The 25069-nt window shown below is 39.2% G+C and overlaps 1 protein-coding gene across 9 annotated transcripts in view; it reads left to right on the top strand.

The window, feature by feature from the left end:
• LRRTM4 (leucine rich repeat transmembrane neuronal 4) overlaps nucleotides 1–25069 on the top strand; it is a 328498-nt gene that overhangs the window by 9678 nt on the left and 293751 nt on the right. Inside the window, exons 4-9 of one of the 9 annotated variants that reach the window (XR_014575521.1) lie at nucleotides 241–2278; nucleotides 3137–3215; nucleotides 7770–8716; nucleotides 8967–9064; nucleotides 9440–9538; nucleotides 17666–17802. The exons of 1 other annotated variant lie outside the window; for it this stretch is intronic. The gene's annotated coding sequence lies outside the window, so the exon portion shown is untranslated. 7 more of the 9 variants (XR_014575522.1, XR_014575524.1, XR_014575525.1 and 4 more) reach the window with 7 other exon arrangements.

Below are 25069 nucleotides of genomic sequence, written 5' to 3'. Positions count from 1 at the left end.
CTCAGCAGTAGCTTTGTTGAAAGTATAACAGTTGACTTGGGTCAAGGAGATGACTTGCCAGTCAAGCGTGGTATTTCTTCTAATTACTACAAGTAATCATAGAATCATAGAATCATAGAATATCCTGAGTTGGAAGGGACCCTTAAGGATCATCAAGTCCAACTCTTGATACCGCACAGGTCTACCCAAAAGTTCAGACCATGTGACTAAGTGCACAGTCCAATCTCTTCTTAAATTCAGACAGGCTCGGTGCAGTGACCACTTCCCTGGGGAGCCTGTTCCAGTGTGCAACCACCCTCTCTGTGAAGAACCCCCTCCTGATGTCGAGCCTAAATTTCCCCTGCCTCAGCTTAACCCCGTTCCCGCAGGTCCTGTCACTGGTGTTAATGGAGAAAAGGTCTCCTGCCTCTCGACACCCCCTTACGAGGAAGTTGTAGACTGATGCTTGAGATGAGCAGTGGAAATAATGGTCATTATCTTTTGAATAGCGTCGTATCTTCTCTTTTGTGGGGCTCCTTCAGTCTACCAAAAATCTGGAGGTACATGAGTTCAGTAGACTGCACCTTTTGTTTGTGGGAAATCTTTTATAGCACCAAAACAGCATCTAAAATGTCTTTAGCAGCTTCTGTTACGTTGATGCTTTCAGTTCACAATTTTATGTCGATAGTACAGGGTCTATCTTCGCTTGCTTTCCTTTGTTTATTTGTAATTATCTTTTTTATTGTTTTCTGCACACAAAGCAATCAAACTATATCAGAGAACATTAGTGAACAGCGATACATTCCTCCATAAACAGTAAACAACAGAACGTTTCTTAGGCAAAGTTTGCAACACTCACCCTACCATGCATGAAAGCGTTGCATTGCACTTCAGGCGTGATCGATGGCTCAGGAGCCACCAGAAGAGACAAGTGACTGGGAGAAGTGTGGAAGAGTCTCTCACTAAATAGCGTTACGTAAATTAATTAAGTTGGTAAATGTGACATGTAAGATGGACAAGGAAGTTGTTCTAAATACTGAAAGAACTTTCCTAAACCCTCCTAATAAAATTTGCATTCAAAATTCATTTATGAATAGGCTCTAGAGGATTAATACAAAGGTGAACAGACCATCGATTTTCATTCCTAGGAATGTTTTTGAGACTTGCTAAAAGTTTGCACATGAAGACAAAGCATTTATGAACTCGTAAAGCTGGAGGCTATGGGAGGGCAGAGACAAACACAGAAACTGGACCGCTTTCCATCCCCTAAGCAGCATGTTGGTCCAGGCACTTCTGGGGCAGTGAAAGATCAAACTTCAAGTTGTTGTTCAACTTGATTCAGATGGCTTGGCTTCTCTATGCTCAATCTAGCTAATACATGCTTATTAGATATCTTAATAAATGGTTATTTATGGGTTTGAAGACTCAAAGAGATCATTCAATCATTTTGTCTGACCTCTTTACAAAGTAGGTCATAGAATTGCCATATTAATGTCAATTGATTGCTGTAATTAAGGGATCGAATCAGTGAAGACATTGCTCAGAGCTGTAGGTTATACTCGCATCTAATAACTTATCTAGATGGACTGCTACTGATGCTGCCACTATGCTAATACAATCTGTTTATCATTGATAAGCTAGTCATAAAGCCTCTTTTTCATGAATAATAATTCATAAAGTAAATTTAGAGGTGGTCAAAGGTGGCCTTTTAATTTTGAATACTGTGTGTGCAGCTTAGATAGTCTAGGCCTTATTTCATATGTATTAGCCCCAAATGCAACTGAAATCAGCAAGTCCTCGTTACCTGCACAATCTCCAAAGTCTGGGCACAAGATGCGTAGTGCTGCAAAACTACTGAAGAGTGAACTGAACATCTAGAAATAGATCTGGAAAAGAAAGGGAATCTTCATCCTGAGATTCTGAATTTTAATTTCTCCCCAAAACAAAATGGCCAAGGAATACTTCAGATTTTTTTTTTTATGACAAAAATGTTTTGCTGTATGTCGCTCTGTCCTTTTCTTTGTTTTAGAAAATAATCTTGATACATACTGGAAGGATTAAAGTTTCTAATTAGCTGGAAACAACTTGATTCATTGAATTTTTTTTTCTATTGAAAAGTTAGGTTAAAAACTTTTCCTTCTGCTCTGGGTAGAGGCAGCATGTGAAAATGAATCTACACTGTTCTCTTGTAGTTCTCTAGCATTTTTGATGCTGGCAAGGGTCAAGTGAGCATGTAAATGTGGTGCTGCACAACCTGCCTCAACCTTGGCATCAGAGGGAGCAGTTTCGGTGTTGAGAGGTCAGTTCCAGCTCAGAGCTTGCTTTAATTCTCTGTTTCTCTGCTGAGAATGATGAGAGTTGTCTAAATGGGCGAAATACTCTGGTGGCTTTTTTTTATATATCAGTATGTCAGCTGGGGAATTGCCCAAGACAATGGTACCTGGTACAGGATATCCAGGAGCTCTCTTCCTCTAAGCATCCTGCCCGACCCAGGTTTGAACCAGTGAGCTAGTATTGAAAATGCTCTGCAGTACTGACCAACATCCACATTATCCAGAAATTATAGCTGAAAGACAACTGCTCTGGGTGCTTACTCACAAGTATTTTTTAATGCGGTTTTGCCTCCTGATCATATGAGTCCGTAGAATGTAGTTGAAAACCCAATGCTGTGGAAAATTTACAGTACCCCCCAGAGTTTCATTGAGCAGGGAGCACTTTTCAATTCCAGAGTGAGCTGCAAAGCTTAAACCGGGCAAAGAATTCATTATTTTAATGATAATAATTTACACTTGCATGGGAGCTTTCATCCAAGAAAATACCGTGTTAGAATTTTCCGTTCATGGTCTCTCTAAGACGGGGTAATTTCACCTTGATAAGTGTTTGTATTACATTTACCTTTGCTGTTTTGGAAGTAAAAAGGAAGATGATTATAGTTTGTGTAGTTGAGTGTTTATTACGACAATATATTTCATTTATATCATAGTTTTCTTCTTAAAATCTGAGTGTCGTTTTGAAACTCTGGCTTGAATACCTGTCAATACCCCTATTGTGTAAAATTAGTCCGCTGTTGTATACGTGGGGAAACTGAGGTCGTAACCTCCTGCGTGTGTGGTTTCTTTCTCTCCCTCTTGGCCCCCCTTGAACTAAATGGAAGCAGGACGTGGTTTGCGTCTCTGGAAATCAGGTCCTCTTACCAAGATCAAAGCCAGCGGTCCAGCTTGGCGGTGTCCTCAAAAGTAAGTTTTTTCTCTTGAAAGGGACTTCTCGGCTGCTTAAAATGAAGCATCCGCTCAGCTGATCTGCTGAATGTAGGTGGGATGCTAAATGCTTTGCAGGGCCAGTCTGTGGCAAATCTAGGGGTGGGTGGAAGCATACAGCTCTTACCCAACACACCTGAAAATTAGTGGAGATCGTTTTCATGGTTTCAGTTAAGCTGTTAGTATCTTCTGCGATGTGCAGTGTACAGTATCTTCCTTCTCTTCCCATACATGGTAAATAGAGCCAATTTTGCTTCTTTTGATGTGTAATAAATTCTGCATTCAAAAGCTCTGTTTTCTTTCAGCTATTGTCTTTTTTTGGAGGCTCTGCATAACTATATAGCCTATTTCTAATTTTATCATTTTTTCTTACACAATTCTCTATGCACTATTTACTTGTTTAAGAAATGAAATTGCATTTTTTCCCCAAAAAAAGCTGTAGGGAACCTTTCATTTAAGCATGTGCAAGCAGCATAAGGCAGACCAATAACACAAAGTCAAAGCCATTTCATAGAAAGTGTTTCATAAATGCTAATTGAGCTAAATGAGCTTAGAAAGCATTTTACAGAGAAAGTATCCAAAATACAGGACGGATTGCAAGATGCATTCCCTTTATAATGTATTACTGCAGTGTTATGCTGCTGGATTTATATATCAGTTTTAACTACTAGTCTTGATTATGTCATAAAGATTTCATAGATTATTCTTGTGTTTTTTTTTCCTCTGCCAGTAATCCATTTTATGAATATTAGCCAGTAGTTGAGTGACAAATTTTGATCAAACTTAAACTTTTAAAGTGTTCCAATTAGTGGATGAATATGATATTCTTACGTCTCAGTGATTCTCACAAGTGTTTGTGTTTCACCGCTTTAAAAAGACACTTTGGCTCTGTAAAACTTCAAAGACACTCTAAAGTCACCACGGAAGACAAAACTGTGAAAACAGTCATTTCAGTCCCATACCACTTGCCAAAGAAAGAAATAGTGTGTCTTTATTATTTATTTCATATCTATATTGTATAAATACACTTAAATCTCCCAAATGGTAATTTTGGACTACCTACAGGAATTCATTCAGCACAGTAGTATTTAATGGCATGGGTTAATGGGTTTGTTATTGCTACATGAAGACAGGGAGTTAGTTTTTGTTCACATTTTCACATGTGTAATGGAGGTGGAAGAGATTAAAGATAATGCTTCTTTATTAAAGAAGGTTGTTAGCATTCAGCAGTCTGTAGCCACCAGTCCAGGCAATCAGCATCCAGTAAACATCAGTGGATCGTCTGATGCTGTGGGATTCTGTGCCTTGACCAGATCTGCAAATGCTCCACAGATTTTCCAAAGGTATTCCAAAATGCCTGTTACCCAGGAAATCTCCCTTTTGCACCTTTGCTCAGATTTTCAGAATATTGTTTGGCCCTCTTTAGAAGAACCATTTTTCCATCTGAATATTTAAACCACTGCCACAGGAAGGTGGCTGATTGCCACCTCACAGTTCTTCTGCCAACTAATCTGGGAGGAGAGCCTTAGCAGTTCAAGGATTGTATTGTATATCTTTGTCAGCAAGCAGCATCTGCCAGAGAAGCTGGTCTGTTGAATTCCAGCAAGTATCCCCAGTAATTTTAATCCAGAGACCAAGGTTCAAGAGGGACTTAGAACAAAAATGCGGACATAACATTAACTAAAGCTCTTCATAACTTGCAAGATAAGTTTATTTCTCCCTATCCCCACTTCTTTTCTTGCTTTCTTTCCACCAGTGCCCTTATTAATGAACTGTGAAAGCTGACATTTCCAATAAGGAACAATTAAATCTGAAACTAAATTAAATGAAGTCATTCATTTACAAAATAATAGCTAACTAGCATGAGGATGGTGAAAAATGATCGCAAGTCATGGGGAAAAAAGGAGTAAATTAAGTCTGACTACATTAATGTTCTTTAAATACTTCTGCTGCTCAGAAAATTAAATGGAAAACATCTTATTAGCTATCTTACATATAAGGTAATAATGTGTGTATTCAGCATGACAAGTACTACAGGATAGAAGTTCTTCGTAGAAGTCACTGTAAGTAAGTTATTTAAATTCTTAATTTTTGGCACCCTTATTGCAAAGGGACTGTGGCAGGTCTGAAGCAAGGGACTTGCTTGGAACCTGCTCTTGCATTGAACCTTATAATGCTGATAAAAACAGGGTAATGGGCATAGTCCTTGGATGTTTCAGCTGAATGTAATTAACCACCGTGCTGCATTTTCATCCCTGTGGAAGGAATTTGCTGGGACCTCCTCCATCTCCATAGTGTGGAAAGTGCTTGCAGAATAAGGACAGTAGCAAGAGCTCATCCAAGGAGAGCTGATTCAGCAAATACTGGCGACAGCCCTCCAGTCACTCTGTGTTCTCAGCTTTTTGCCTGTTATACTGTGTAAGGGTAGAATTCACCAGAAACTTCAGTAAGTTCGAGGCCTAAGTATGTCTGCCTCGTTTTCAGAGTTCGGATGGCTTTACATGGATGTAGACCTTTGTTCCTACATGAGAAACTTCAGCCAAAGAGCTGAATTTTTTAGAGCTAGTAATCCACAACTGATGATACCAGGTTATTTCATGTAAAATCCAGCCACTCAGGCTTGCTGCTCGTGTGGTTGGATTTTTCAGGCTATCCATCCAACATGTGCCCAGTGTGCTGATCCCTATAAAACCAAACCCAAGAAAGATATGCAAACGTTTGTAAGAACATAATGGAGAAGAACACACATTGCTCGATTTTAAGGGAATGCTGATTTACTGTGACCAATGCTAGCTTAAGGTTTGCCGTGCTACTGCATGCATTTTTATTTAAAAATACTTTAAAAATTTATCTGTGAATCTCTGAAGGCTCAAGTTAATTTTGCAAATTTTGCAATCAGTTATTCTTCTGGGGGTTTGTAGAATTCACAGCTCTGCCGTAAGAATTTGAATTCTACTTGGATTAATATAAAAACCCCTAACCTTCTTGCTTACATTCTCCAAAACCCATGTGGTTATTATTATTGTTATTATTATTGCCAAGGCTGAGGAATATTTGAAAAGGAGATTTGGACCCAGGTTGAAAAAAGCATTGATTTCCTCAGTTATACTTAAGGCCCTTTCCTTTTGTAAAACAAATAACCTGAATAAACATGTCAGGGAAGATTAAAACCTCATTAAAAAGTGTAAACAGAGTGCAAAGAAAAAAAAAAGCTTGGCTGAGTTGAATAATGGTAATAATAAAATCACTAAACAATATTGCTAGTTAAAAGTCCTGTTAAAGTGAATGTACCGTTGAGATGGGAAGCAGAGCTGCTGTTATCTAACACTCAGGATGGAGATTTCTTTTCAATAATTTGATAACATTTTAATGAATAAATTAATAACATTATCCAGGAAATGGAGTCCATAGATAAAGTCAATTCCTTGCCAGTTCCCAAATCTAATCAGAGAAGTTCTGTTCAGGGATGGTCAACAGTGATGCATATGTTCAGCAATATTTTTCCCTGCCCACTTAGAAGGAGACACAACTGCTGTGGCTACCCATATGGCGCTGCATGCATAAGAGGTTTACTCCACAACTTTAATGCAAATTATGGCTTTAAGGCTGGCAATTACGCTTTTTTTTTTTTAACTGAGGTGAGCAGGATTGTTGCGTATATGCCTTGAAAATGCTAGAGAAAACAGCTCCATCTTCTTTTTAAGTGACATCTTTTTAAAGACAAATTCACAGAAAAGGAGAAATATTACTTGTTACAGAAGAAGCACTTGGATTTTGAGAACAGGATGGAGCTGTGTTAATGTGTTGCCAGCGCTTAAGAACCATTCTCAAGGCTTTAGATTTAAATAGGTAAGAGGTGTGTGTGGCTAAGATGGGGGAAATGGAGTAGAGGGAAGAAGTTCATGAAGGACAGGGCAAAACAAGTGCAGAGAAGTTACAAAGAAGTTACAAATGGCAGGATCGGGAGAACTGCGTTTTTGTATTTAAGGTAGAATTTAAAACAAAAGGAAGACAGGAATCTGACTTAGAGCCAAGTACCTTGTGATTATCACCTTTGTTTCACTTTGACAGAAGACTGCAACAGTAAATACTCTAATTGTCTGCCTGGCCTTTCAGTCAAGATCAAGCACAGGAATTTTAATAATAAGACCTTTATTCAAGGCTCCAGAGATACCTGAGTGAGTGATGAATGAACTTGTATGTCTTCACAGCAGAGTTCTGTGTACGCAAGGGTGCCAGCGTATAGTTGTTAATAGTTCACTTGAACTAATTAGCCCTGGTTCGTTCTTGCAGCTTATGAAGCACTGTGCGATGTAGACAATCTCTTGATGCCTCAACATCATTTACAACACAGTGCCCGACCAGCACTCATCATTTCAACAGCCCACCTGACATCTGGAGAAAACCTCTCCGTATCCTTCCATCATAACAGGATGCAATCCTCCTCCTCTCCAATATATTTGACGGGTAGCTGCTCTTTTTTCAGTACTGCCTGTGTGCTGTCAGATTGTTCCTACGTTTCCCCTTCACCAGGTCTCCCTAGTAAGACTTTGCAAACCCCAAACCCAGGCAGCGTTAGAGGCACAGCAGTACCAAAAAGGGAAGTGTTGAGCTGGGACAACTGCAGCAAGGAACCTGCTTGGGTGCAGGAACAAACCGTCGTTGCAGGTGAAGTTTCAGTGACTGCAGCTCTTGTGCTGACAGATTTTGTGCGGAATACTCTGCACTGATGTTTTTCCTTGTGCATTTTGCTCAAGTCCTTCATTCACAACTGTGATACTCAAGGTGTAATGCTAAATGCAGAACATTACTTCGGCTAATGTGGAAATTTATTTAGAATTTCTGTGCTGATTCGGGAAGTTATTTGAGTTTGCGTTTACATTCAGTGCTTGAGAAAGATACCTGGAACCTACCTGTTTAAAACCAGGACTATAACACAGTGTATCACCCTTCATTACGAGTTATCTTACTCCAGAACATAGGGTTTGCTTTTTGCTCCTTCAGATGTATTCGGTGTGAGATCCTGTTTTTTGCCTGTGTTGCCTGCATTGGTGTAGCTGCACTTCAGTTGCTCCATTGCCCTCGCTCCCAACCCTGGCATTGCTCCCCTAGCCTTATCTTCATCGAGCCTCATTCCATCCCCGTCCCCCTTCATACATAGTTTAAAGCCCTCTCAATGAGCCCTGCCAGCTCCTGGGCTAGAATTCATTTCCCTCTTTGAGACAGGTGGGACCCATTGGCAGCCATCAGGCCAGGTGCTGAGTTAAACCTCCCCATGATCAAAAAAAAAAAAAAAACCACAAAACTCCTGTGCTCCTACCCCATCCCAAGCCTCATCAGCCGCCCTCAAAAGGGCTGCCAGGTCGTGGTGGCTCCCTCAGCTGCCTCGAGTGGCCTCGAAGCAGAAAACCTGCATGCCATGATCCCCCACTCCGCTGCAGGATGCGTCTGCCCCACAGCCCATCGCCTTACTCAATAAGGTAAGACTCCCTTTTTGCAGGAGAAAACGAATGAGTTACTCTGTGCTTTCCAGAGTCGGTCTAAATCCTGAAATCAGATGGCATTTCTTACTGATTTTTGAAAATAGATTCACCCAAGGAGAAAAGCTTAATTCGGCCTTAATGCAGAATGAACTTTCTTAATTATGTAGAATTGAGATAGCAAATCTTGTAGCTGTGTTTATTTTGTGCACATATGTAATCGTTTTTGCATGTTGGATGCTATTTTCAGAATTTTGTGCCGTAGAAGTGCTACTGATGCCTGAAGGATTGCTGGTAGTCGTAGTGGCGAGTATCTGAACTAGTTAGGACTCGAGGACGGCCAGCTAGGTAAGCTTTGCGTTTTCATGGCTGTTGCCAGATTTATCTTTCAGGCTCTCTGGTCTCTGGGTTGATAAGGGGAGAGACCTCCTCTTTCAACTTAAGAAAGCTGTATTTTATCATTGTGTGGCTGGAAATTTTAGTTAAAATTGAGATGGTGCTGAGTGGGCCATCTAATGACTACAGCTGATTCTGCTTGTCTTTTCCTTAGAATTAAAAAGAATACAAAGTACAGGTCAGTGCATTTACCTATTCTACACAGTTGTGTTATACAAGAAAAAAAAAAAGATGTGAAAATTTCCCATAAGATTCTTTGCTGTTGTTTTTAACGTTAGAAGTTGGCTTACTTTTCAATCACTTTTTTTTTTTTTTTTAATGCTGAAGAGTTGTGCTAGAAAGAGCAGTTTACCTATTGCTGAAGCTGCGTTCCATGTAGTGGTCTGTGACAGGGAGTCCTTCTGAGCTGAAAAATACAATCTGCAGGTATGTTGAAAATGTTTTTTTCGGAGATTGCATTTAGTAGTCTAGCTTGTACACGTTGGTTGTGGTCAGCGAAAGCTTAATTACTGGCTTTGAACTCATGTTGACAGTGGTGCAGAAATGGTTGTGGTGCAGCATCCAAATGAACACGATTATCATGTTTGCCTTGCTACTTAAGTCATTTATTCCCTAATAAGCTGTGATGGAACTTGCTTTTCCCACAGATATATAAATTTACCTGAAGATTTCAGGTATTAGTATTAGCAGCATTAATATTGTTGCTAATTAAGCTTGGCAGGACTCATGAACTAGAGACTGGAAGTATGGCATGGAGAGACAGAAAACTAGTGCAAAAAATGCAACACGAGGGAATGTTCTTGGCTATTTGAATCTATTTGTAAATGTAGGTGCTTGTCAGTTTTTCAGTTGGTTTATATTGTCCTAGGCAGAAAAAAAAAATCATAATTTTGCAATATATATTTAAAGGTCTGGTTAATTTTAAAGTGTCTCTTTCTGGCTTTTCAGAATGGAAGTAGTGGAGGGGGTCAGGAATGGATATGAAATACCAAAGAATCCACATCTTGAGTCAGATTTTTATGAGCAGCTAGTGCTCGGTGCTTGGGACTGCTATGGGTAGACGTGGTGACGTGAGAGTTTAGTTGCATGGCTGTTAGTTTTCATCCTGTTAGTATTGATTTTGAAACATCAGTAGAGAAGCACAAAGCCCTTGCTTAGGTACCTTTGTGGGAGTTTGAAAACTTAGTTTTTTTGTTTCTGTGTATTAACAGTAGGCTCTGTTGCAGGGACAAGTATTTCTTACATAAAATATTCAGCATTCTCTATTAAATATTTCAGAACAACCATAAACTTTTATCAGCCACTTTAATTGACAGACTCCTTCAGTTCTTTTTGTTTTTGAATAATTAAATCTTTCCATCTTCATTTAAAAAAACCCAAACTCTTAGAAGCTGTGAATGTTCTTACTGCGTTGCATCCCTTGACAGTTGCTTCCCCTCAGAGTTTCTCTCTGTCTTAAGGCCTCGAGGAAAAATTCTTCTGACTACTTTTCTGAAGTTTTAAGGTCTTGCAAGAATTCATATCCCCCAGTGGTCCTTCTCCTGTTGGTCTTTCATTCTTCAATCCGGTGAGATGAGTGCTGTTACTTTCATATTAGGCTTTGGTCTTTGCACAGCACCTTCTGTTCTGCGAGAACAATAACAAGTAGGAGCATTTGAAGTCATGAGGATCCTATGTGCTTTGCAGGGGGTTGGCCAAGAATTGGACCCATCTGTTTGGTGGAATGATTTGGGTTTTAGAAAAGCAAAATAAAACTCTGGTCTTGCAAGCGGGGTTTGTAAGCATTGTTCCTTGTGCCTGTTGAGGATTCCTGTTGATTTTGCTGAAGAGCCAAGTCCAAGTTGTACCCAAAGAATGAGTGCCTCGGTTTGTAGTTTATTGGCCGAAATGCAAGCAAGGAAGTTTTAGATCCAGTCTTGCAGTTACCTTATACCTTGGAAGTTGTGGGGATTCCCTTGCTCCTTTTTTTCTTTGGGGAAACAAATCTTTCAGGGTGTTCCTGGATGGGAGAGTCTGCCTCGGTGAGATCCTGTCCTTTGTGCCCGCTGCTGTTTTTCTGCACTTAAAACAACAAAAAGAAAAACCTGTTTTATTAGCAGTAAGCAGGATCCTGGGATATAACAGGGATGAAAGAAGGCTATTAAAAATACAAACCCAAATATAATTCAGTGCATGCCAACTGTTTATCAAATACTACGTGAGTATTCCCATACTCACTTCCAGTCAGTATTAGAAATACCCAATGCAGTGGATAGGTACTATATATTGACATTCTTATGTGGCAAGAAGAATTAAAAGACTTTTCAATTATTCTTGTTTCATTATGCAAGCAGTATTTTCAATTTTTTTGTTTCCAAATGTATTGGGTAACTCTGACCCTCACGATATGCGCTTGTTACCTGTAGATTCAGGATGGAGCTTCGCTTGAGCAGTGCTTCATGAAGACTTGGGACTCCTCTTCCTCTCATGAAGACTTGAAGACTCCTCTTCCCCTTCATTCCTTCTCTAGTTCTTGTGTTGAGTTTATTGTTGTGTCTGCAAGCCTGGAGTAAAATCTTGAAGCTGTTCAAGTTGATGAGAGTTTTGTCGTCGGCTGAAAAAAAGCTAGGGTTTAATGTATAATGATTATTAGAGCACCAGTCTCAATTCCTGTTGAGAAAAATGCTTCTTGTCCCTGCTGGTTCCAGTGTCACTGACCTTCCTTCATGCCCTCAAAATCCCATCATCTGCAAAAATAAGTACATAAATACATTAGTTGAGGGAAGTTGGGAAATAAGCGCATCCTCTAGTGGATCTCAGAGTGTTTGTCTTCCCTTATCAGCCCCGTAATGATAGTGCAGCGATGGCAGCTTAATGATACCAGCCCCAATGACGCCATTCAGTGCCAAAGAGGTGAAGATTGCACATTTTATTTTGGAAAATAATTATGCAGCTAATTACAGCACTTGACTTTCGTCCTTCCCTTCCCTGTGTTCTTAGGGAGGCTGGTTTGCTCAGCTTGCAAAAGACTGCGTCAGTTATTCTAAAGGTCAAAAGACTCTTGTATTATGATTTGTAATTGCTGGTAATAGTGAATAAAATAAAGACAGCATCATTTTGGATCATTTAACTCATTGCCTAAGTTCTGTATTACTAATTCTATTCTATTGTGTGACTATTGTGTGAGTACAGACTTGAAAGAAGAAAAATAAACTAGAAATTGAGATCTGAACTCTTCTAAAAGTCTTCTGAGAAATTTTGAATTCAAATTCGAAATGTGATCAGACCTAATAATACAGAGCAGTCTGCTTCAGGAGTATTTTTTAAAAGGATGCAAAGGACACAACTGTATTTCAGGAGAAAGCAACTGTATTGCCATTTCAAAAGTACTATAGCTGAAGGATTTTAGTAGTTTTTGGCTCTGTATGGCTTTCAGATCTCACCTGGATCACTCTGAGTAAGAGTAGGTATTTACATATGCAAGCCCTAATACATAAGTGTTTTGTACAGCTTTCTTCTTTTTTTTTTTTTTTTTTAACCTTCCTCCCAAAACACTAGATGGCACCTGTGGAGATGCAACTCAGGCTACCAAAGCAAATTTCCATCCATTATCCTTTGGTCAGCTGCTCAGTCCCAGGTTGTATAATTGCTCTGGCTTCAGACTGCAGCGTGTTCCCTCACACTTTACATCAGCCGTAAGTCTTGATTCAGTCTGATTCAATTTGCATAATCTCTTCAGCCCTCTATATTTCATTTAGACACCAAAGATTTAGTTTAGTTACAGTTGTGTGTCATTTATCATTTACTTGTCTGCTTTTAGAGTTTGATTTAATCCCCTTGGTTTACTTTAAGAGACTGATTTCTTATCTGCACAGTGCTCTATTCCACTGTGATTTCCAAGCCTTTGTATGTTCTATCTGCATCTTCCTTATTTTGATGTTTATTTTATACCTAGAGATAAACCACCTTCATCTATGATTTAAAAAAAAAAAGTAATAAATTTAACAGGTGTAGGCTGGGCCAGAAACCCGTGAAAGGACATTTGTGTACAAAGAGTGTTTTTTCCAGTGCTTTTTCTGCCAATTGCCATGCTAATGTTTCTTTGTAGGTGGCCAGTATGGTATGAACACGTTGATAGGAATCTGAGATTTATGTCAGACCCTGTTACTGTGTAAGTACATGACGAGAGGGATGCCAGGTCATTCTTGTCTCTTGTGCATTCTTTTAGTCTTTTTTTGTTGTTGTTGTTGGTTTTTTGGAGATCTTTGCTTTATGAGTATAGCACACAGCAGCAATACATTTAATTATAACATGCAGCAAACCTATACCCAGCTATATGATAACGCCAAAATCCTTGAACAAGAGGTGACTTTTAGCATTTGCACAAGATATTTTTCCTCCTAGTAAATTCTCCAGATCTGATTTAATTATTATTTCTACCTAGCAAATATAGCTAGTTCTTACAATTCTTGTTGTAATGGGCGTATATGTGTACAATACTAATTTGTGGAAGTTTTGTATTAATAATGTTTTCTTTTTTTTTTTCGTAAAAAAAAAAATCCAGCACAGGAAGAGCAATATTAGACAAATATTCTGATTTAAAATAAAAATCTAAATCTTGTTGTGTATCTTGCATCCACAACTTAAGAACATGATTGATCAGATGACATCAAAATGTGAGCTCCATCTCTGTCAGCAATCCCACTTCTGATAGCGTCTAATGCTTGCTGCTAAGGAAAAAATTAGGGACTAGGGCAATTATAGAATAGTGAGCGATCCTTTTCCTGAAACTTCGCCCCACCTTCTCTGAAACAGCAGTCCAGAAATGTCAGCAGGAGAAGGTGGCATCATGACGGCAGTGTTTTTGTTATCACGCAGTGGATGCTGTGAATGAATCTGTCCTGTAGGAATTTGTCCAATCTCTTTTTAAATCCCATGCTATCTTCTACTTAATTTTAAGTTGCTGTTTGGTAATTTCTCTGCATAGCTCAAATATTTGCCAGGCTGCGTTAAAAATCATGCAAATGATTTGTTTTATGGTCTCAGAGCCTTCTGTGGTCTTTAGGGGTTCATGTTCCAAGTTCTTTTTTGCAGTTACAAGGACTGGAAGTGTGCTGGTTTCCACCTCCTATTCAAAGAACTCTGGAGTTAATAATATATTAAATCACATGGCGATGGAATCGCGAGAGATTTCTTAGCACCAGAGAAGGACCGAGGGTAAGGTAGGGTGGGAATTGTGCCTTTATAGCACTCCTGTGTAATTCTGTTGTAAATCACAGCGACAAACAGACCTGCCATATTCTTAAACAGCTAGTAGAATGCCTCTCCTACTTGTGACAGATCAGTCTCATGCTTTTGCTGTCTTTTGTATATCCATAGGAAATATTTGTATTGTAAAACAGTAATTTATTAGAGAAAAAGAAGCCTGGCTTACTTGGCATGGGGATTTGAGGGTAGCTTACTTAAGTCTTCAAAAAAGTAAAAGGTTTTTGCAGTAAGGGAGGAAATAGGCCGTTTTCTGTGCCTATAAAACTTTCAGAAGTGTTGGGTCTAAATGCCCCAAGGGAGGCTTGGTGCAGAGGTTTGACTAGCTAAATTCCAGACTGGCTGGAGCAAACTGCAGTTGTTCACATGCATGATGCTCATGCTTTTATTTTATTGTTTTCTACTTAAATTAAGAAGAAAAAAAAAAAAGAATCTGTAGCCTATACTCTTCAAGATGAGTAGTCAAGGAGACAAGTTTATAACGTTCTGTTGCTAATAATTTCGCGTTTCCTAATGTATGTAAGGCCTGGATGCTTTCCATTTTAAACTGCCAAAGCAACTTGTTCCTGCGGAATGTCATAGGCTGGGGAGCGTTTAGAGGTGTGAACATTTCAAAAGCAGGCTTCTGCTTTCGCACTGACGGGGTGTACAAGGCCTCTCTAAGAAGCTGGTGCTGTAGTTAGAGTTGCTTCGAGATAATTGGTGTAGCATGCTTAGGCTGTCAGGCGCGAGCCTGCTTTATGTTTGACAGCGTTTTGCAGTTTCTGCTGTCAACAAATCAGTTGTGTTCCTTGATATGGATGGATTGAGCAATTTTGTAGGCACAGAATGCTGCTGTCTCTGGTGTTGTTTAATACCGTCTTTTTTTTTTTTTTTCTTTTTTCAAGCTACCTCATGTCATTGGGTTGGGGTAAGGTTGGAAAACTGTTGGTAACAGTTCATCCATTTCACTTGCGTGAGCGTTGCTGAACGTAACTGAGTGAACATGTTGTGGTCAGGCGCTGAGGGATTGCTGTTGTGTTCTTGACTTCTGCATGTGACTTTTTCACGTATTACGGTCCCTACGTTGACAAGGTGCTACTTGTAGGAACAAAGCTGGTGATGCTCAGTACAGTCACAGGCAAGCCTCCTGTCCTGCAAGGCTGTGATGCTGGTGGTATTGCTGGGTTTTCTCTGAGAGCTTCTGGTACTGCATGTGATGACAGCTCTTCGTGATCCTGGCCAGGATAACTAGCTAAATGCTTGTGAAATGGCGATAAAGCCAAAATGTGCTTCTTGTGTGACCGGAGTGGCATGTAGCTGTTGTGCTGGCTGTTTGCTGAGGACGAGCTTCAGAACGAGTAACTGCAAAGCAGATGCATGTGTCGGAACACTTTGATGTGCAAACCTTTTTTCACGATTGTTTTCACGATTGTTCCCACATTGGGAACACTGGGAATTTTTTTGAAGTCTTTTTTTTTTTCTTTTTAAGTTTATCTAATTCCACCAGGAGGAAGGTGAATACTGGGTAGTGTTGAAAAGATCAGTTCACACTTCCCAGTGAGCATCTCACTTAAAAAAAATAAATGAGGTGTCATAACCTGAACCCATCCAGAACGTGGCCAGAATGTTAATGATCTTGCCTTGTTTTTTAGTTGTGTTGCATGAACTCAAAGTACTTATTAGCTCTGCTTCCTCTGCCTCTGTGATGAAAATGAAATGTAACACTGCAAAGCCTCACTCCCGGTGATAACCTTCTCAACTGGCCTACTGCTCCACCTACAACTGAGTCAGAGATGTGGATAAGGTGGTTAAACTCTTCCATTTTGTGTTTGTCACTGAGAAGTGTCTAAGCTCACGACTGCCTAGGAGAGGATGTCTATCTTCGAGCTGTGCCTGTAGAAATTAGCCTTGGAAATCAATTGTAACGCATGGCCACGTTTTCAGTTGTTCTGACAAAAGGCAAAACTGTTCTGTGTGCTTCTTGACATCAATCAGAAACATATATTTGCTACAAATAAAATAGTTTAAATGGCAGAAATTGTAGATGTTTCCTGAAACTCCTGCAAATGAAGAAAGAAGTTGCAGTGTTGCTCAGAAGCTCCACGTTGTGTGGGTTAAAACTGCTCTTAACAGCTTCATCCAAGCTCTCTGGCATGGCAAAGTTTGTGTAGGTCAAACTTTTTGTTTTAATTTACCATCATCTGGTGAAAGTCTGCGCTAGCATTCTATCTAGATTCTATTTAATATGCACCAGAATTATTGTATTTGATATATATCAATTTTAAATCTGTTTCAACACAACCTTGAATGCCTTTCTGGCTGTATATCACTTCATCAGTCTAGCTTAACTAGAGCTGCTTTTTCATTTTTTATTACCCCATAAAATCTAGGAATGGAACACTTCGATTTTTCTAGTAGTAATTTTTATTACTTTTAGCCTTTTTTTAAAGTACTTGTCAGTGAGATACAGTACTTTGTACAGAGTATATTTTTCAGTTATGCATTATATTTTTATTTCAATTTATTTTAGACAGAATGTATAGCATACATCTAAATAATACCTATGGTAGTTCAAACGAGTGTATTATGAATGTAATTAGAATGGATATAAACTCGGTTCATCCACCAGGATTGGTGTATTTCAGTTGCCTGCCTCTACTCACAGTCACTTTCAAGTAAGGCTTAAAATGATAACTCATGTTGTAGTTTTAATGTTGCACATAAAATCATATTGCAACACAGGAGAGAGAAAATGAATTTATTGCAATTTTTATGGTTTTATTTTAATTTTTAAGTTTTTCTAGATTTTTCCCTGGAGTGTGTTATTACACTACTTTTTATTTTTTCCTCTAAGAACATAGAAATTGCCATATTAGATCAGACTAGTGATCTGTCTAGCCACATAGTCTGTCTTAACACAGATGTGTGCCAAGCTCGTTAAAGAGACACGTAAAGACCTACAGTAGGCCTCCGCAGAAACAACTGCCATAGAAAAATCTCCCTGATGGAAAAACCTCTTCTAATTCCCATTCATTCAATTGTGCTCTGAGCCCCCAAATTCTCAATTTCATATCCTCTTGTTTGAAAAGTAGGCTTTTATTTGTTGGCCCTCTCCGTGCTGTGTGTGACCATAGCAGCTTCAAGGAATGGGATGTGGAGCACAGTAATCCCATTGCTAACACAATTCAGGTATTGTATGCATTGATGTATCTGTGCGTTTCTGTGATCTTCTCTTAGTCTGATGATGTCACGATACATTTCAAAAGTAGCAGGTGTACAATGTGAGGAAAATGTTCTTTCGTTGTTGAGAGTTGTTATTTTTTGCAGGGAGGAGTAAAGGGAAAGGAAGAAAAAGGTCGTAGAAGCATAGAGTATCTCCAGTTGGAAGGGGTCCCCAAGGGTCATCGAATCCAGCTCCTGGCTCAGTTCACCTCCTGGCTCTAACTAACTTCTAAACCTGTCATTTCAACAGATTGAAGGTTTCCCTCTTTAGAGGGATTTAGAAGATAATGTTCACTTTAGAACATCCAATTTGCTTTCGTGTCATTTCCATGAATGAAGCCAAGCAAGAACCTATGTAACATGAGGTTAATGTTTCTGCAGAAAACTGCGACCAGGTATGTCTAAACAGCATTCCTCAGCCATATAGCCCAAGTGCCCTCCTAGTTATTCTCATTCTGCTTAATGAATACGAATAATACATTTTTAAATAATACCCATAACAATACAGTGCGAAGGGAGAGAACTGGAGTGCTTCTCTAATTAGAGTTTTTGAATGACATTGGAAAAGGGTGCTGGGTTAAATCATCTTTCCTTGCTCTGGGTTGAATTAGCATAGGTTTAATGCCAGTGATAATTTTATGCAACTGTGAGATCAGTAGTTTAATGCATCTGGCAGTGAGACAGGGATTTTCTTTCACTGACAGTGCTGAATAAACCCCTGTAATCCTTTTCCTTTAGCTCTCGTGCCCATCCAGACTTCAGCTTAATAAAAGACCAAAGAAATCAGGAGTCTGTGGAGCACCTGTGACTCGAGCACAGGCAGAATGAGATGCTATCTTAGCATATTTGTGGTTCAGAATCATTACAAAGACTAATAGCCGGACTGGAGGGCTAAATTTACATTTCTACCTCCCATGCATTGCAGAAGGCTTCCCTCCTAGCAAAGTGTGTACATTGACTTAGTGCTGTTACCTGTTGCAGCACCACTCAAAGTGAAACGAGAATCTGGACTGCTTTGGGTAGCATTTCACCTTTTTTTTTTTTTCTTCTTTAAAGTACAGTTGCACCACTACGTTACAGCTGGATGACAACCTGTGAACTCCAGTGCAGACACTGTTTAATTTTAAGAAGTATGGGTTTTTTCCAAAACTCAGAGAAAAGTTGTGAGCATATTTGTTGGAAGAGGAATTTGTAGAGGTTTCACATATACGCAATAAAGCTCAAGTGTATTGTAATGAAGTATTCAAGACTAAAGGCCGCTCAGGAGGTGCATTGAAGCTGTTGTTAGCTGCCAGCTCAGACGACATGCAGAAGACATGCTTTGATTATCGCATCAGACTTCAGATGTTTCTCATTGCTTGTTTAGCCTTATTCGTAAGGATCAAAAGAGCCTGTTCACACAAGGGTTTGTTTATTTACAAGGATTATACTTGTTAACTGACAGTTTAAAAGGAATTAAATAGGCCTCCAACACTGATAGTCTAGCATTAAAGAGAGTATTAAATGCTGACCTTGGATTCTGTTAAAGGCTTTCTTTTCCTGTTCCTCCTATTCACTAGTCTGGAGTAGGGATGGAAGCTTCAACATGCCCAAGTTGATACTCATTGTGCTATTAGAGAGACATGGCTGAAATAAGATTTCCAGTGAAAATGAATATGGATGTTTTAAGGGATGGTTGTAGACCACTGTGATCCCTGGCAAATGATTGAAAATAACATTGTAGAATAACATAAAATACCATGCTGAGTAGGACGAACTTACTGAAGAACATTGTACCCAGGGCTTGCTAAAGGCAGCGACTGTTAGCTGAGCATCTTTTGAAAATGTGGTCTTGACAAGAGCAGCACAGATCGTAGAAAAGCAGCTAAAATGAAAAAATGACTTGTTTAATGTTAGATCTAAAAAAATAATAACAACAACTTGATGGCTACTATTATTCTGGTCAGTATTTTGGGTTTGGGTTTTGATAGAACAGTTTTACACGGCAAGATTTTTTTGATGAAATTGAAATACCTCAGAATACATTAGTCTTATTTTCCCATGGAAAAGTTACCGAAATTCAAAATCTGTCTTGTTTCAAATACGATGTGGTATGCTGTACTATATCTTAATAGAATAGGAATTAGCAGTATAAAGAAACCAAAATGTTTACACAAGATTATTTTGATGTGAGTTGAAATACCTCATTTTTTTTTTTGTCCAGCATTTCTTTTTTCCAGGTTCAACATTTTGTCTTGAATAGCATGAAAATACATTTTGACATGACTGTAAGTGCAAATTGTGCTTGGCCATTCCTTCTGACTGGCTTAGTGTAGTACCTCTTACTGCGGTACAGCTGCGCGAAAGGAAAGGTCACATTGGAAACGTCTTCTGTGATGAAACACTATGTGAAGGAGAGCTCCTTAGGGAGGCAGATGACATTAATGGGAGATGTAAAATGCTGCATTAATATGCTGGATTTTACTGGGGGGGGTTGTTCGTTTCGTGGGTATAAGGGCCAGCAAAATACCCCTTAAAGCAAGTTCTTGAACATGTATAGTTCTAGCCTTCAAAAAAAAAGGAGAGGAGAGGAAATGCAAGCTTAAGATTAATAGGAAATTTTCAAAACTTTAATTAAAAACAAATAAGATGTTTAAAAAGGAATGGGGTGCTGACAGTGGAAGATGATACAAAGAAGTCTATAAAATAGTGTAAGGACTATTGAGGTGCGTTATTATTGTTGTCATCTCCTAGGTACACAGCTACTGCTTATTTACACTACTTTAAGATGCCTTTAAGTTCCAGTCAGGACAGCAAAGGCTGTTGTGCTTGGCGTTGTACATGCAGGGACTATAAGGACAGTGTCTCCTTGGAACTGAGATCTGTATTTTTCACATATAAACAGTGATTAGACACAGTATCACAGATTTCTAGGTTGGAAGAGACCTCAAGATCATCGAGTCCAACCTCCGACCTAACACTAAGTACTCCACTAAACCATATCGCTAAGCTCTACATCTAAACGTCTTTTAAAGACCTCCAGGGATGGTGACTCCACCACCTCCCTGGGCAGCCCGTTCCAATGCTTAATAACCCTTTCGGTAAAGAAGTACTTCCTAACATCCAACCTAAAACTCCCCTGTCGCAACTTTCGCCCATTCCCCCTCGTCCTGTCACCAGGCATGTGGGAGAACAGACCGACCCCCACCTCTCTACAGCCTCCTTTAAGGTAACTGTAGAGAGCGATAAGGTCGCCCCTGAGCCTCCTCTTCTCCAGGCTGAACAAGCCCAGCTCCCTCAGCCGCTCCTCGTAAGACTTGTTCTCCAGACCCCTCACCAGCTTCGTTGCCCTTCTCTGGACTCGCTCGAGCACGTTCATGTCCTTCCTGTAGCGAGGGGCCCAAAACTGAACACAGTACTCAAGGTGCGGCCTCACCAGAGCCGAGTACAGGGGCACAATCACTTCCCTAGACCTGCTGGCCATACTGCTTCTTATACAGGCCAGGATGCTGTTGGCCTTCTTGGCCACCTGGGCACACTGCTGGCTCATATTCAGCCGACTATCAACCAATACTCCCAGGTCCTTCTCGGCCAGGCAGCTTTCCAGCCACTAACTGGAGAACTAGCTAGAACACTAGCTGGAGAACTTTGAAGTGGCCCAAAGCTTTCTCATAATTGATTCTCTACTTGCCTGTTTTGTGTCTTAGAGATGTAACTCTGTTGATAGAGGTGATTTTTTTCTGAAATATAATGATAGAATTGGATCAACTATCCTCCCTGCTCTTATATTCAATGCTTTGTCCTAACCCATTCAAGTTCTCACTGTATGTTTTTGCAAATTAACAAGACACATTCCACAAAGGCTGAGTAGCAGCTCCAGGCTTGATACACATTTAATACCAGCCCTGAAGGTTTTTGGAATTTTAGGGAGATTAAATCTCTTTATTCCATCTGGCTGTCTTTGTAATATCTACCAGATCAAGTGTGGAAACCTAGTTGCCTTTTAATTCATGTGTGGCTCTCTAATCCCTGGGAGGAGTTATATGGGAAAAAATGTTAATTGGTTGAAAATTTAGATGAGCTACCGCTGAAATATTCTAGAAATTAAACCCAGTGATATTTGTGAGCTGTAATGTTTTCATTTTTCATCATGTCTTCCACAAGAGAAAAGGTGTGAGATTTTTTTTCCCCAGTCTGCACCTCCAGGTGCAACCAGGTTGTTTCTCCATGTTTTCAGCCATTCTGGATGGAAAAGAGAAGAGAATATGTAGCCTGCAATGACATAAAAATACAGAAATATTCTAAAAGCCTTTGGAAAATACTAATCCCCCCCCTTGCACCTCATTGCTGCAATGGCCAACTGGGATTAATGAGCAAAGAATGCTTTGGAATAGTTCTGAGGGGGGCTATGATATTAAATTCTGATCTTAAAGAGCTATTAAGATGTTTAAAAAAAGATAGTGGACTCTCTTCCCACTGGTATACTTTGAACTTTGTCTCCTGTCTGTCAATAGCGTACATATTGGCTATCAAATTAAGATATTAGGCAGGCAAGGCCATTTTGTCTGGGAAGGACTTTTCCTGGCAAATACTGCAGGAAAAACCTTTAACAGTCGTCATCCTCCAAAAACAATGCATAGCTGGAGCTAAGAAGAAAAAAGAAAAATCTGTATGTGTGTGTGCGTGCTTTTCTCAAGACCTTTAAGGGGAAGGGTTCTAAGAAATAACATGCAGTTCTGATGGTACAACACTACCTAATTTTTAAGTTGACAAGACTGACCTTTCTCTCTTTAAAAATGGCACTTTCTCAAGACCTAAAGTAAGCTGCAAGTGAAAACTGCATTCTGACTTAGTCTCAAACAAAAAAAAAAACTAATCATCTTAATTGTTCCATCATATTTCCTTGCATCTGGTAAAGCACAGTCATTGCAAATCGCCAGTATTTCAGGGGACTGTAATTTGTATGGTTATCACACAAGTGTGAGACTTAAATTCCTTTCTTAGCCTGCTCCAGTGTGATATTTGAGAATCATTTTGTTTGTTTTCCTCTCTCAGACTAAAAAGCAATCCCACCCCAAGCAAGATGTGCATGGCCAACAGAGGAATTGCATTATTCCAGTTGTTGGGGAGGCAGCACAAGACCTGGAAACCTGGGCTTAGTTTTTAGCAGTCACACAGTCCCTAGATGATCCTGGGCAAGTTTTTCTTTGCAGATTTGCTAACAATATTAGAGTATCTTGCAATTTAATTATATGAGAAATAAAATTAAAAATGCCTAATGCTGTATGGCCGAGCAAAGCAGAATAGAACAGTTAGTGGCCAATATTTTCTTTGATAACTAAAGTTTCAAACTTAAAAGACAGAAGAAAGGGAATGCTACCGAAAACAAGTAGTAGTTTAATTGCAGGTTGGCAGCATGAGTCAAAATTATATTTTTTCAAGTTTATTTAACTATTGTATTTAAATTTGCACTGGAACCGATATTTCCAAATGAAGTTTTTTTTTTCAAATTTGTGAATGAAACATCTTGGCGATTAAATACTTGCATTTTTACTTTTTTTTTGGATGACAAGCCTTGCAAAATTTAATCTGATTTGACAAGTAGAAGAGATTTGAGTCTTGGTGAAACTGAGTTTTGAGCTTATTTGTCAAGAAATTCCATCCAGTTCTACATGCCTCTCTAATTGAAAGTTCTCAAATCTGATAAGAGATCTAATGGCATTTGATGAATTCAATGCTACTGCATTCTTCTGTCAGAAGTCTGCATCCTCAAAGGTCATGAGCAGTGATAAGCCCCCAAATATGCTGCTTTTGTCCTTTGCCCAGATACGTGGATGATACGTTGCTCAAAAGAGCATCGATGCAACTTTTCAGTGGAGGAAATTCTAACCGAATATGATCTGCCTGGCAAGAAGGATTAATTTGATATCAGGCAAGTTCCACATGAGATTGAAAAGGCAGCATCACGTTGGAATCGCTTAAAATTTGTTGACGTTCGGCATTTACTGACCGATATAGGATGTAGTACAGGTGGCTAAACAGGGAGGTTGTCACAGACATGATGAGGATTTCAGTTTCATTAAATAGATGAAAGAAATATGTATTCAGTCACTTCTGATTTAAAAAAGAAAGTAAGATAAATCAAGGGGAAAAACATTGAAAACATGGGAATAACTAATAGGGAATGAACTAAAATGCTTTTGCTTGCAAATTTTACTTAGAATTTGTTGAACCACTTTGTATTTTGGGCAGCAGAAAACCCTGAACATTTGAAAGCCTTTTTTCCTGTTTTTAATGTTTCTTTTTCTTCTGATTTTTTTCTTTTTTTTTTCTGTGATATTCTACTACATTCTTCCTCTGTCTGTCAACACAAGTTTTTACTCTAGATTTTTTCATAAAGCTTTTTTAGCTTTGAATTGTGGAAGAATCTGTGTTTTTAAGTGATATTTCTGCCCTTAAGTGTTGTATAGGGAACCTGGGAAATTGTAACAACAGGCTTGTTGAACTCAATAAGATGATGGAATCCAAAGCACACTCTCTTAATTTTTGTACGGTGATTTTCCCAGAATTACATGACACCTTAGTGTTGTTGATTCGTGAATACTGAACTACTGAAAATGTAGTTTTATTTTTCTCCTATATTTTTCCCACTGAGGCCTTCTGCGGTCTGTTACTTGAAATCTTGATATTCTTATCTAAATTTCGGAACAAAATCTTACATTACTTTAACCCCAAGTGTTAGGCGAGATGGTTCATCTGGCTTCATAAACAGTAGTGGTTTGGGAACTAAACCACTGACTTGAAGCTTTGCAGTCACTGCTGGAAATTGAAACACTTGAAATACAGCAGACAGCTGTTCTTATGGGATCATAATGGGAAGATGAAGATTCACAGTCCTGAGAAAGCTAATTCTGAACTGGTGTGTTAATGCTTTTTCTTTTAGTGTGATCCGTGAAAGGTATCGCTCTGTTTCGTTGCCTGGTTTTTATATTTAGAACCACAGATCAAGCTGCCAGCGTGTGCAGTTTAATCTAGAGAGAGAGTTCTCAAGTTCTGTGCCTTATAACCAAAAAGGCAATTTCTGCAACACATGAGTCTGATTTTCCAAATGAAATGTTAATCTACCACTAGGAGGAGGAACCTAGTATATACTAGAACATTTATTTTCAATACTATGTCTGAAGAATACGTGCTGGCATGCGCAACCACTGCATTCCTGCCCTAATTAGGATTTTCACTAATTCTAATGGTAATAGACTCTGCAAATGTACATAGTAATGAGATTTTTACTGTACCTAGATGAACAGGCTTCTTTCTGACTGAAGGAGAGACCCCCCTGAGCTCCTGTGCCTGTCACTGCACCGTATCTTGTTGCGATGTTTTGTCCACTAGTCATCTTTAATCTGTGTTTTGCAAGCAGTAAGTTATTCTATTGACTACATAGTGCTAGTGCTGAAACCCTTATAAATAAATTCCAGCAGAAGCTTTTCCTTCCTTATCTCTTGCGTAAGCTGAAGTGCTAATTTCAGT

This window comes from Anser anser, assembly GCF_964211835.1.
Source record: "Anser anser genome assembly, chromosome: 26".
Taxonomy (NCBI): domain Eukaryota; kingdom Metazoa; phylum Chordata; class Aves; order Anseriformes; family Anatidae; genus Anser; species Anser anser.
Note: the sequence above shows the minus strand (reverse complement) of the source record. Positions and strands in the feature narration are given on the sequence as shown.